The sequence below is a fragment of the Peromyscus californicus genome, unplaced genomic scaffold, assembly GCF_007827085.1.
Source record: "Peromyscus californicus insignis strain IS unplaced genomic scaffold, ASM782708v3 Scaffold_3__1_contigs__length_106647218, whole genome shotgun sequence".
NCBI lineage: Eukaryota > Metazoa > Chordata > Mammalia > Rodentia > Cricetidae > Peromyscus > Peromyscus californicus.
In genome coordinates this window covers 14,677,463-14,689,009 of record NW_026294551.1, presented here as the reverse complement: position 1 = coordinate 14,689,009, position 11,547 = coordinate 14,677,463, and the positions used below count along the sequence as shown (strand labels likewise).

Here is an 11,547-nt window from a genome sequence, read left to right as displayed (position 1 = left end):
AACTTGGAGTCAATTATACAACTTAGAGTTATATAAGACCCACTGCACAATGCACTTCCAAAACATTAAACTCCTTCTAGGAAGGCAGGGAAGGAGTATCCTCACTTTCCAAGATACCTAGAAAGGTTAAGGCATGTCAAGGTCTCTGGGACTTCCAAGAAAGTGTTGGGAGTTTCACCAATGTTACTAATAAGATTATGAACATGCTACAAACCATTGTTCTTTGATCTGCTGGTAGCACAGCTGGAGCAACATGAACTTATTTTGAGTCAGCATATGTTTTAATCTAGTGAGGCATTCTTGGATCTGTAGCAGAGGGCAGTTCTAGGTAATCTGTGAGGTGGAATCTACCCAATTTTCTCTTTTGTAGTGTGGGGAGAGGAACTGTATCTCCTCCCTCATGATGTTAAAAAGGTTTGCTGTCAAGTTCTACATAGAACCTAGTGTTTGGTCAGAGTTCAGTAATTATTATTATTATTATTATTATTATTATTATTATTATTATTCTAAACTAAGATCTGTTAGCCTCATGGGCTGTATTTTCTTACCCCTTCTATCTTCTAAATGGGTTTTCTAGAGAATCTCATTTCATTATAATTTTCCTACTTTTTTTCTCAGCAAATAAAACATACTTCTAATTGTCTAAGGAGGTAGAAAACATGTCCTAAGTTTAAAGCAAGGTCTTAAAAAACAACAGTATCCCTTTCCAGTATTATTATCACTTAATAAACAGTTATGTACTCCAAATTCAAGGATATTTCACACTGCAGTGATGGGGGAGGCAATGTGTGGGGTGTCTGTGTGGTAAGGGCAGAGTTCTGTGTGGTGATGTTGCATGGTGGGGGGGAATGTCTTTAAGTCACTCTGTGTAGTCCATACAGGCAATGACGCACACTCATCATTATCAGTCTTGCTCCCGTACATGGAGCAACAAAGCTTCGGCTTTCAAACTGTATAATCCCATGGTGCTTTTCTTTGCAAGAACCCAAAGCACTTCAAAGCAAATGTCAGCAGAGGCAGAGCCTGCAGTCACATCACCCCACATGCAGAGGATATCTTGAACCACTGAAAAAGGCTCTTCAGGAAGCAGGTAAGGAAATACTGTTTCTACTCTGGAATTTATCAGGAGTCTGCATTTGATCTACAAATCACAAATAATGCAAATCAGCTTCCACTGAGGTACCACATTCAACTCTATTGGATGTAAACAGCCAAAGAAACAGTTATCTTTTTTTTTTTTTATAAGACTTTGTTTTTTAACAAGGTAAGAGTTTTCCTCCAGGGAATCCATTTTTGTTTTAATTGTCATAACTTGGACAAGGGGTGCCATTGTCATCTAGTGGTTAGAAAGGGACACTGCTAAATGCCCTAAAATGAAGGACTTCCCCTCACCCCCAAAGACTTATTGACTCAAAATGTCAACAGTGCAGCTGTTATGAAACACGGGTTTCCATATATCTAGACTGTAATGAGAGGTCCTGTGGTTGGTGTGAAGGAGCCAAGCTAGGAAACTAGGCAGAAGCAGCCACATGTGGGACCAGAGCATGCAGAAGTTGCAGAAGCCCAAAGAAAAGGCAATGTAAGCGAGTGGTACCGCCCTGTGAGGGTTGGCTTTGAGGAAAAACCCCTTTTGGAATCTGATGGATGGGCACCCACTGCTTGGAAAAATTCAAGTGCATTTACTGTTGATGCTTTTAGAAGGTGGGCAACAGCACCTGTAAGAAGATATCATTTGTGCTTTTTCTGATACTGACCATGCAAAGAAGAGTGAGGAGGAGGTTCTGAGAAAAAAGAGAGAGTATGAGTCCATACAAGGCAGACCAAGGTTAGCCAAGATAATGTTCTCTTTGCCTGCCTGTCTAGCATTACATTTATGGACTTGTTCTCTGAAAAGATTGTATGAATGTGGTCCTTTATTTGAATACTGTCTTTATGATTCTCACAAATTAGTTTCAAGTGAGAAGATTCTTAGTGAAATAGCTGTATATCACCACACATGGCTTTATTGCCAAAGGAGGAAACAAAACAAACAAAAACCAAAAGGCGAGTCCTCAAAATGTACAAAGGGGATTCACACAAACATCAACACTGAGAGAGACAGGGAAGGAAGAAGGCGGCTAGGGCTTATAAAGCCAAGTGTTGTAATAAATGGGATGGAAGCACTCTTGGTGAAGCCTCGTGCCATCTATACTGAAGACTGTAGAGCTAAGGGGAAAGCCTGGGGCCCCAGTCAATCCAGTCACAGCTCATTGATCGCACAGAATGGACACGTGACTGGTAGTCTCAAAACTGCTCACTGCCAGAGACACCTTCCTCTTTTCTCACCTTAACTCTCCTTGGAATTTTCCCTGGCTCAAAGAAAGAGAAGGAGAGAAATCACATTTTAGCAAGTCAAGCCTTTTATTAAACTGGAGAGACCAGAGGCAAGGGCATACTGAGGACAAAGAATAAAATTGAATCAGTCAAGTTTAGACACATCTACCATGAGATAGACAACACAAAACAAAAAACCAACTCCAAACAAACACAATGAGGGGTGAGTATATCTTAGCAGGAAATGGGAAGGGACAGCCTTTGAAAAGTTGGGGGTTGATTCTGAACATGAGATGAGACCCAAGACTTGGAGGATGTTTTATTCTGAAGGTTGTCATACCACAATAAGTGTCACCCCCAAAAAGGGTACTGGGGGGACAGCATGAGGATTTTTATCACAAATCTGATATCATGAAAAAAGAACTGTCTGCACTTCCAAGAAAAACCAGGCCCAGAAACAGATGATCTCTTTTGGGAAGAGTGGAGAAGATTGTGAACTGCTTGTTTTTAACAATGCTATGCAGAGATCTTAAATACCACCAGCAAATACAGACAAGGATTATAACAACCAGAGCTCATTGGATACTTGGGCAGGTGATAAAACATTTAAGAATCTATTGCCTGGTTCCTGTGATCCAACCTTGAGAGCATCAGCTCAATGGGTAGCGAGGTTTAGGTGCCACCTTGGAGCTGAGTAGGGAGCTAAGAGACAAACATGGCTACCCAGTGAGATCTTAGATAAGCAAGCCAATGAGTGTAGAAGGAGCTAGCTTGACTGCAGGTGCTCTCCCACAATTCATCAGGGCTGAAGCTGATACACTAGTACCCCAGCCATTTGAAGGGCAGCCTCCATCGCAGCTGTAACAACAGACAAGTTTGGGCTGTTTGTGACCTCTGAGTTCTAGTCCACTAGACCTTCACAGTGGCTAAGTCAGCTTACAGACAATGCCTCTGGAGTGAACAAGCATGCTATGCACCTCCAGAGGCCACCAACAGCTCTTACCAGTGGAAACCTTTGCCAGCAAGGTGGCATGGGACAAACACAGAAGAGAAATGGTCAGCAAGAAGCAGTCCAGACCTGACTAGGCTAGTGTGTGAACCCAGGCAGATCCCTGATGTCCTTGAGAATAGTTGGGGTCTGGTTCTTATCGGGCAGTGCTGACACTTGAGGAGGGACAGCCGAGTGAAGGACCAGGCCAGAGATCAAGAGGCCCAGGTGTAGCTTTAGGAATCTCATTGCATCTCCCTTTAAAGGTAAAATGGGATGTGACTACCCACCTTCCAGTTGTGGTGAGGGCTGAAGGACTTAGCATATGTGAGGCCTTTCTAAATGATGAAAGAATTTACAGAGAGAAGATACAAATGTGTGGCAATAGCCCTGCCTGCAAACTGATGACATTTGAAGAATGAATGAATGCTGTTAACAATCTGCCTTCTCTTTCATCTCTTTATTAAGGAGTTAACATCTTTATCATTTTGATACCTCTACCCATGATGATTAGTTTGAATCATCAACTAGATCCAATCTAGAAGCACCTTGGAAGACAGACTCAATGAAGGATTATCCAGATCAGAGATCAGATTGGCTTGTGGACAAGTCTGTGAGGGATTGTCTTGATTACATTGAGGAAGCCCTGCCTACTGAAGGTGATACCATTTCCTAGCCAGGGATCCTGAACTATGTAATAGTGGGAGAAGCAAGTGAGTGCAAACACCATGCATCCATTCTTTTCTTCTCTTCTCCATGGGTATGACCAGATAGAGTTTTGCCACCTTGATTTGACAAAAACAATGAGCTAAAATGAACCCTTTATCTCCTAAGTTGCTTTTATCAGGGTATTTTATCACAATGACAGAGAGAAACCAAGACACCCCCGGTTTAGTAAATTTACCAATCAATAGAGTGATCCAAGAGAAGTCAGGCATAGGAAAGATGTTACAGAGCATGGGATGATGCAGGCTCAAGGTGGAAGCTGGGCTGCAAAGTTCTGTACCCATACCCTGGGTGGCAAGCAGCCTTCCAAACCCTTTTGTTCTGTGAAAGGGCAGAGTGGGGAGAATGAGCTGTGCTGCAGGGCACTGAGCATGTGCAATACACGTGTTGGTCTAAACTCCACGGTGTCTCGGTAATGCTGATTATAACTCCATGGTTGCTGGCACGGGAGCATGAGTGATTACAGAATGACTGCTAGAAAGCAAAACCACACGAGTCCCAGAGGGTAGGCAGAGTTCAGAACAAATGAAGCCTAAAGGTTAGCTGCAAAAGCATAGAAATAAAAAGAAATGTAGGAATCTGGGGAGGGCCTCTTACAGTTGCTAGATATGTCAGGGTATCCTTGGCATCAGGAGAATGTTTACCGATACTGAAGTCTCTGTCCTGGGGGAGACTACAGCCCTGTGCTGTGTAGTGTGAGCATTTGTGAGAATATCACCTCACCTCTTCACAGTTCCCTTTATCTCTTTGTATGAGTTAAATAGCCAGTAGCAGACACAAGCTGGTGTAATCTGCCTCATGCTTCCTGGGAGGTAAGGTCAACAGCACAGAAGGCCCTGGGCAAGGCCTCTGGCTACTGCTCTGCCCTTTCCATGAAGATCAGCATACTCAGGGAAGGCCTCGATGCAGGATGAGGGCAAGCAGTGGCACACACATGGTTAATGGTTAAAAAGTAAGGTTAGTTTGCTTAGTCACTCAAGGTTCGGGAAGGGTGCTCACCGAAGGCCTGGATGCCCACTGAAGCCAGTGCATTTTGGTACAGAAAGTCTGGAGAATAAGAACGGACAGAGGAGAGAATTTGGAGATGTCAAGAATCAGGAACGGCTGTGTGAAGAATGCCATGAACCCATGAACCTCTGCGGTACACTGCTATGTGAAAGATGTAAGATGTGAAAAGCCGACTATCTCCTTTATGTATGGGTTTACATATGCATATAACTTTCTGGAAGGTTACAGAAAAGACCATGAATTGTGGGACTAGAAGTTAGGGAGGAGGAGAGACCATCTTTCCTTTTATATTTAGTGCTTGGCTGATCATTTGGCCACAGATGGATAGTATTTTAATGGTAATAATTGCCTGAAAGTGATAGAGATGTCCTCTACTTCTGGACATATCCCTGGGGTGAGGGACTAGAGAAGGGCTTTAGTTTTTTGGATATCATTAGACATACTCAGCTCACCTATTGCCTTGGAACATTGTCTTGGGAAGGGCAAGTGCTATTTGGAAGGAGTCTAATTTTCTGGATGGGTTTGCTGACAGATACAAGATATACATCCACACAAGTGTGTGCTTTAGTCAAGCATGATGGCACACACCTTTAATCCTAGCACTAAGGAGGCAAAGGCAGGTAGATCTCAGAGTTCAAGGAAGCTAGCCTAATCTACACAGTGAGTTCCAGAACAGTCAAGGGTATATAGAGAAACCCTTTATCAAAAGACAAAACAATAAAGTGAGAGCATTTGTGCGCATGTGTGTGTGTGTGTGTGTGTGTGTGTGTGTGTGTGTGTGTGTGTGTGTGTGTGTGTGTGTGTGTATGTGTGTGCATGCACATACAGGTGCACTTGTATATTCTGGTGAATGAGCATTATGAGTGTATGCTTATACAGGCCAGAGGACAATCTCAGCTGTCATCCCTTAGAATCTGTCTACCTTGTTTTTTTGAGACAGTCCCTCACTAGTCTAGAGCCTCCCATGTAGGCTGGGCAGGGTGGTGAGTGAGACCCAGGGATCTGCTTGTCTACATTTCCCAAGCACTGGGATAATGGTTGTGTGCTATCACATCTGGCTTTTTCAATGAGCATATTCTTGAGGCATGTGAATAGTTCCAGCTTATCAAGTGTTATTTTTTATGGGATAAAAATGTGCACTCCATTTGGCCTTTCTTTATATAAGTGACTAGATGCTGAGGATTTAAAGTTCTCTTTTCAAAAGTAGTACAGTGACCATCATTGTTGTGGACTTGACCTTTGGGCAATGGGAACATGTCAACTTGAGGCAGACAAGGTCTATATGTATGTATAAAATCCTTAACCACCGAAGCTCTAAGGCTTATAATTTACTTATATTTATTATTATTAAAAATGTTCCATTTATTCCAAGTAGAAAAATATTTGGGAAAGTAATTATTAAAGAATAGGAGAAAGTGCTTGCTTCTAATTCACCAGTGAAAGATGCTGACAACGAATGATTTAAAGGCTTAAATCAAACCCTGCTACACCATGATGCAATTTCTTCTGTCTCCAAGGATGGTTAGTGTTTTTAAATTGTCAGCAAAGCTCCTTGAGTCTTGAGAATCTCAGTTTTAATTAGCATCCCGGTTACTGGCTCAACAGAAAGACCAGGAAAATGAATATGCCTGCCACTCAAGACGGCTGATTAGATGTGCCAGAGACATGATCTCAGTCAGATAGTCACTACGGACTTCCTCCTTCACCTGTGTAGCTGCTGCTCTATATAAGCAGCTTTGCAGACTCATTATCGAAAGAACACTGTGCCATGAGATATCCTCAAGTTTAGAAAATATGCACAGAATCATTTATGTTTCAAGAAGCATTACAACAACTTAATCTCAAGAGGTTCAGGAAAACACGTGTGTGTGTGTGTGTGTGTGTGTGTGTGTGTGTGTGTGTGTGTGTGTGTGTATGGATTCAGAGAACAAATTGAAAAAAGCACAAGGTAAGCATGGTCCAATGTTAACATCTAGGCAATGGGAATGTGGACATTCTTTTTCCCCTTGCAGTGCTGGGACTGAACCCAGGGCCTTATGCCTGCCAGGCAAGTGCTGTACCTCTGAGTCACACCCCTAGCCTTTGGCTTTTTTGAGACTGGATCTCACTATGTAGTTCAGGCTGTCTTCCAGTTCATGATCCCACTACCTCCACCTCTTGAGTAGTGGTATTACTGGAGGGCTGCCACCACGCCCAGCTTCCCAGCTCTTTCACAAGTCTGAGAAATTCTTTCAAAGCAATTTAAAAAATAGCTGTCAACCCCAAACCATCATCATATTCCCTAAACAGGCTAATGATGTCATGCACGGGGACCCTCATCTTGTAAGCATCTCCACTGCAGGCTCCCTTCATGGTGGGGGAAGGAATCATGATTGTGCCCGCTCATTCAGTGACACCCATGTCTACACTTGCTGTTCTTACTGTCTTTGGCTCTTGCTACAAGGATGACAAGGCCCCTGTGACAGTCATTCTAGTTTTTTTTCTACCTCCTTTTGATAAAGCAACTACAATAATTTCCCAAGGAAGGTTGTCTCTGAGAGATTGGCCCACCTAAAAAATGTTTCACCCACCTATGGATTCAAGAATATTTAGTTCATGGTGTTGACTTTACAGGTTAACGTCCCTCCTCTAACGTGCCTTCCAGTACAGTGGCTATTTCTGGCTTGCCCGGGAAGAGCTATTGTGCTTTCTTGTGCCAATGGATAGAATTATAAAAAAAAAAATCAATTAACTGGGCTTTTGCTGTGTCTGTAGACACTGCTGCTACTCATTTCAGGTGAGGAAATGGAGTGAAGACTCTGGGCCACTTTATTTGCATGACTAATACGTCAGGAGAGCAGTCCCGCAGTCGGAGGGCTCCTTAGAATCTAGAAGCATTTACATTTTAGGCCAAGCAGAAAGAGAGGGCTGTTCTTCCCTTAGTGAGAGTCAGGTGGCCAAGCAGGCTGGTTGCATGGCTCCTTGTATGGTACCTCCTTGCCTGCTTGAAGCCACAGGAGAGAAAGAACATTCATTTCTTCTGTAACTGAAGATGGACCTTTTTCAGAGACAACACGTCTTCTAAAAACAGCCCCTCATTCACGGAGTTGTCCAAATATGGACAGCCTTTCTTTTAACGACTTGGGTTGTTTGTGGGGAGCCTTGAGCACATCATGGCTGAAGTTTATTGAGTATGTGTTTTCTTGAGCAGCTCACTGGGACCCTATGGGATGGCGTTTTTCTCATAAGGACGAGGAGACAGTAGTCTAGTGGTTTACTGCTGGGTTGGCCTGGCACATCTGTCTAGTTTTACCTTTATTTGAAACAAATTAGCACAGGAAAGCCTCTACCCTGCCTAGGGATAATCTTGGCTTCACAGTGGCACATGGTAGCCTCTGGGCACAGACATGGCTCTGCCAAGGACTGGGCCTGCTCACCATGGTCACTGTAGGACCCATTCTTCCCTCACTGCTGAGACTCCAGTCCCCATTCTTGATACCCACCACTCTTGTCTTGTTGCCCTTCTAAGTGTGACATCCCACAGGAGGCAGGCCACGGAAGCAGTGTGGGCCTTGACTTTAACGTCAGTGGGAGATGGAAGGTCCTGTATAGAACTTCCCAGTGGATTCTATACCATAAAGGGTCTTTTGCTGGGACACCTCACATGTTGCATGACACTTTGGTCTAAAGGTTAGCTTAAGTTGTTCCTCAAGTGATGAAAAGGTGTAAACAGACTGTACACCAAGGGAACCTTGATTCCTCCAGGTAAGTTCCACTTCTGCCCTGCTATGTGATGCCTCTCCCCTTCCTTCTAGTCAGGGGGAGGGTGTCCATAATTCTGGGATCATTTTTCCGAGGTTTATGAGTAAAGTGGTAGAAAACAAAAGACAAAAGCAAAACAGAACACCCCAATAGACTCCTGAATCTACAATCACGGATGAGATGCCCCGAGGCAGCCAGCCAGTATTGTGAGCACTTGAACTCCCACAGCTGGTACTTAATTCCATGGAAGCCGGAGCAGTACAAATGGAAGAACAGCTAATGGCCCTCAGTCCTGCAGATCTCTGGGAAATTGGCTCATCAGTGCTTGTTAGAACCCACTAGAAGGCCCCACCAAGATGGACAAGGTTGTCAGCCAGGCCTCTGAGGGCTGCTTAGAGGTGGGGGTGGCAGTGGCCTCTCAGAGCCGGGCTCACTGGGAGGCCACAGAAGGAAGCCAGAGGCTCTGACAGTCACACTGCCTGGGTGTCTACAGCAGCGACCAAGAGGCCTGTGCTGCTCACCCCTCTTCGAACTAACTGCCTGTTGGAGAATGCTCTGCTGCTTTTTTTCTGCACACTCCTCTGAGTTTGCATTTAACCATGGATCAGAGAAGCGTGTTTCACCGGGGAAGCTGGGAAGCCACATCCCAGAGGCTTCTGTCTGCAGTCCTTTCTCCCCGCTACCTGTGCTAACCACACTGTGATTGTGCTGCTTTCTTCTGTCCTAAATGACCTTTCAACGCTGACCTGTCCTTGGTAGAGTATGTCCACCTCAGCACTGTGCCATGTGGACAGAGTGACACCCTGAGACCCTTGCCTGGTCCTCCTCACCTGAGATTAGGAGGCGACTGCCTTGGGTCTGTGGCATGGGGGACAGGGTGGGGACTGAGATCGAGGATGACGCCTTGCTGGCCAGCATGTGACCAGGAATTCTGCCACCTTTCTTTGTGAAAACCAAGCATCCAACCCTCTTTCTTGCTTCCCGCTCTTCCCCCCTTAACTGTGTCTCCTCTCTGGCCTGGCTTCTGTCCCTACAGTTCTTTCTGGCTCCTGCCTCCTTGAGCACAGGATCTAGGGCAAGAGAAGATCTCTGTGAGCAGGTGTGGCCTTGTTCCCGCCTCTGGCTTCTTCACAAAAGCTACAGTTTTAAGAACTTTGTCTACAATTTCTGTTTCTGTCTGTGATTCTGGTAGTTGTTTCTTCACAGCCAAATGCAATTTATTCCTTTTTTAAACTAGCACTCAGTACAAACAAACAAACAAACAAACAAACAAACAAAGTGCAGTTCATTGGGAATAATAAAATAAACACTGCTCACACATCGGCTGTTACCATAGGAATCACTGTGCTTCCAGATCCTTCCATGACCCAAGGGGATCAGCTCACATTCTCAGCTGCCTAAGACAAATCACCCCCGGTTTTCTCTACACATGAGTTTAAGGCCAACTACCTATAAAAGGTCTGAGATAGAAATAGTCTTTTTTTCTGAATTCAAGGTGAGAAGAGTCAGAAGAAACGGAGCCTTGTGGTCGGGTTGGCAGCTCTGCACCTTGTAGTCGGGTTGGTGGCACTCTGCCTCTTTCTAAAATCGACAGACTAGTAAGTCCTCTCTGCTTGGCCCTTTAAGCAGGGTCCACACAGGGTGGGGAATGGAGGTGGGTAGGGGGGCTCTTGCTCCTGTAGAGAAACAGGCCTTGCTTCATATGCCACTGCTGGCATTTCATGTTTTAATTTAGGCAGCTGTGAACAAAGGAACTCTGAAACACTGTCCAGCTGAGGTACCTGCATCGACTCATCTCCCCAAGCCTTACAACCAGGTCTTGTTGCCTGAAGAAGAGGGCCTCCTAAGAGCACCCATATTGGGTTGGTGGAGAAGCTAGGAGGGGAAGCGGACTATCTAGCTGCCTGTTTGAAACAATGACTCAGGGGGAAGTCAACTGACCTGATTAATTTTAGTTTGTCTTCAGTCTGTGCTAAAAATGTCTGAGGAGAATAAAGTCCGGTGGACTCGCCACTGCCAGTGTTATTTTTGGTGCAGAGGGCACATGGGCACATCTGAGGAAGGATTTGCTGCTCCTACTCAGCAACTCTGCCACCACAGGGGTCTCCTTGGCCTGCTCAGCTTGCTGGCCAGAGACAGATCGGGGCCGATCCAGCAGCTGGAGTTCTGACACTGACTGTGGACTAAGGCAGTGTGCCTTACAGTCTTGGGAGAGCACGGGGCAGAGGCTCACTGGGGCTAAGACTTGGACGGGGTGGGGAGATATCCTGGGCACTGTGGGGAAGCAGGTGGGGTGTGTGAGGAATTGGTGTCTTAAAGACACTCAGTTTAGTTTAGTTCTAGGGACAGAAGCCATAAGAAGGGGCATAGTGGTGGCCATTCACTGCCAGAAGAAGCTACGGGGCTGTCACCAACTTACTGAGACATCATAGTGGGAAAGGACCCTGATGTCATCCTTCCAGCATCTGCCAGCTGTGTCTTCTATCAAGTTATTTTGCTTCTCTGTGTTTTGGTTTCCTCAAATGCAAAGTGGGGACAATTGTGTCTACCTCACAGGGGTGTTGGGAAGACTATGTGAACTAATGTTTGAAAAAAGCCTGGAAAGGGGGGCATCATATGATGGGTTAAATGGAATTTTAAAGATGGGAATCACATAGTAGAAGCTGGATAAAGCCAGCAATGGTGGAACTGGTGGTGGCCATCCACTCCTCACAGTGGATGCAGAAGCCACTGTGGGAACAGTGTCCAGGCCCTGCCTGTGAGCTGGTGGA

General features: G+C 45.1%; 1 protein-coding gene across 2 annotated transcripts in view; it reads right to left on the bottom strand.

Moving 5' to 3' along the window:
* Nucleotides 1-11,547, bottom strand: part of Prkca (protein kinase C alpha) — a 410,921-nt gene that overhangs the window by 7,224 nt on the left and 392,150 nt on the right. The gene's annotated exons all lie outside the window — the stretch shown is intronic.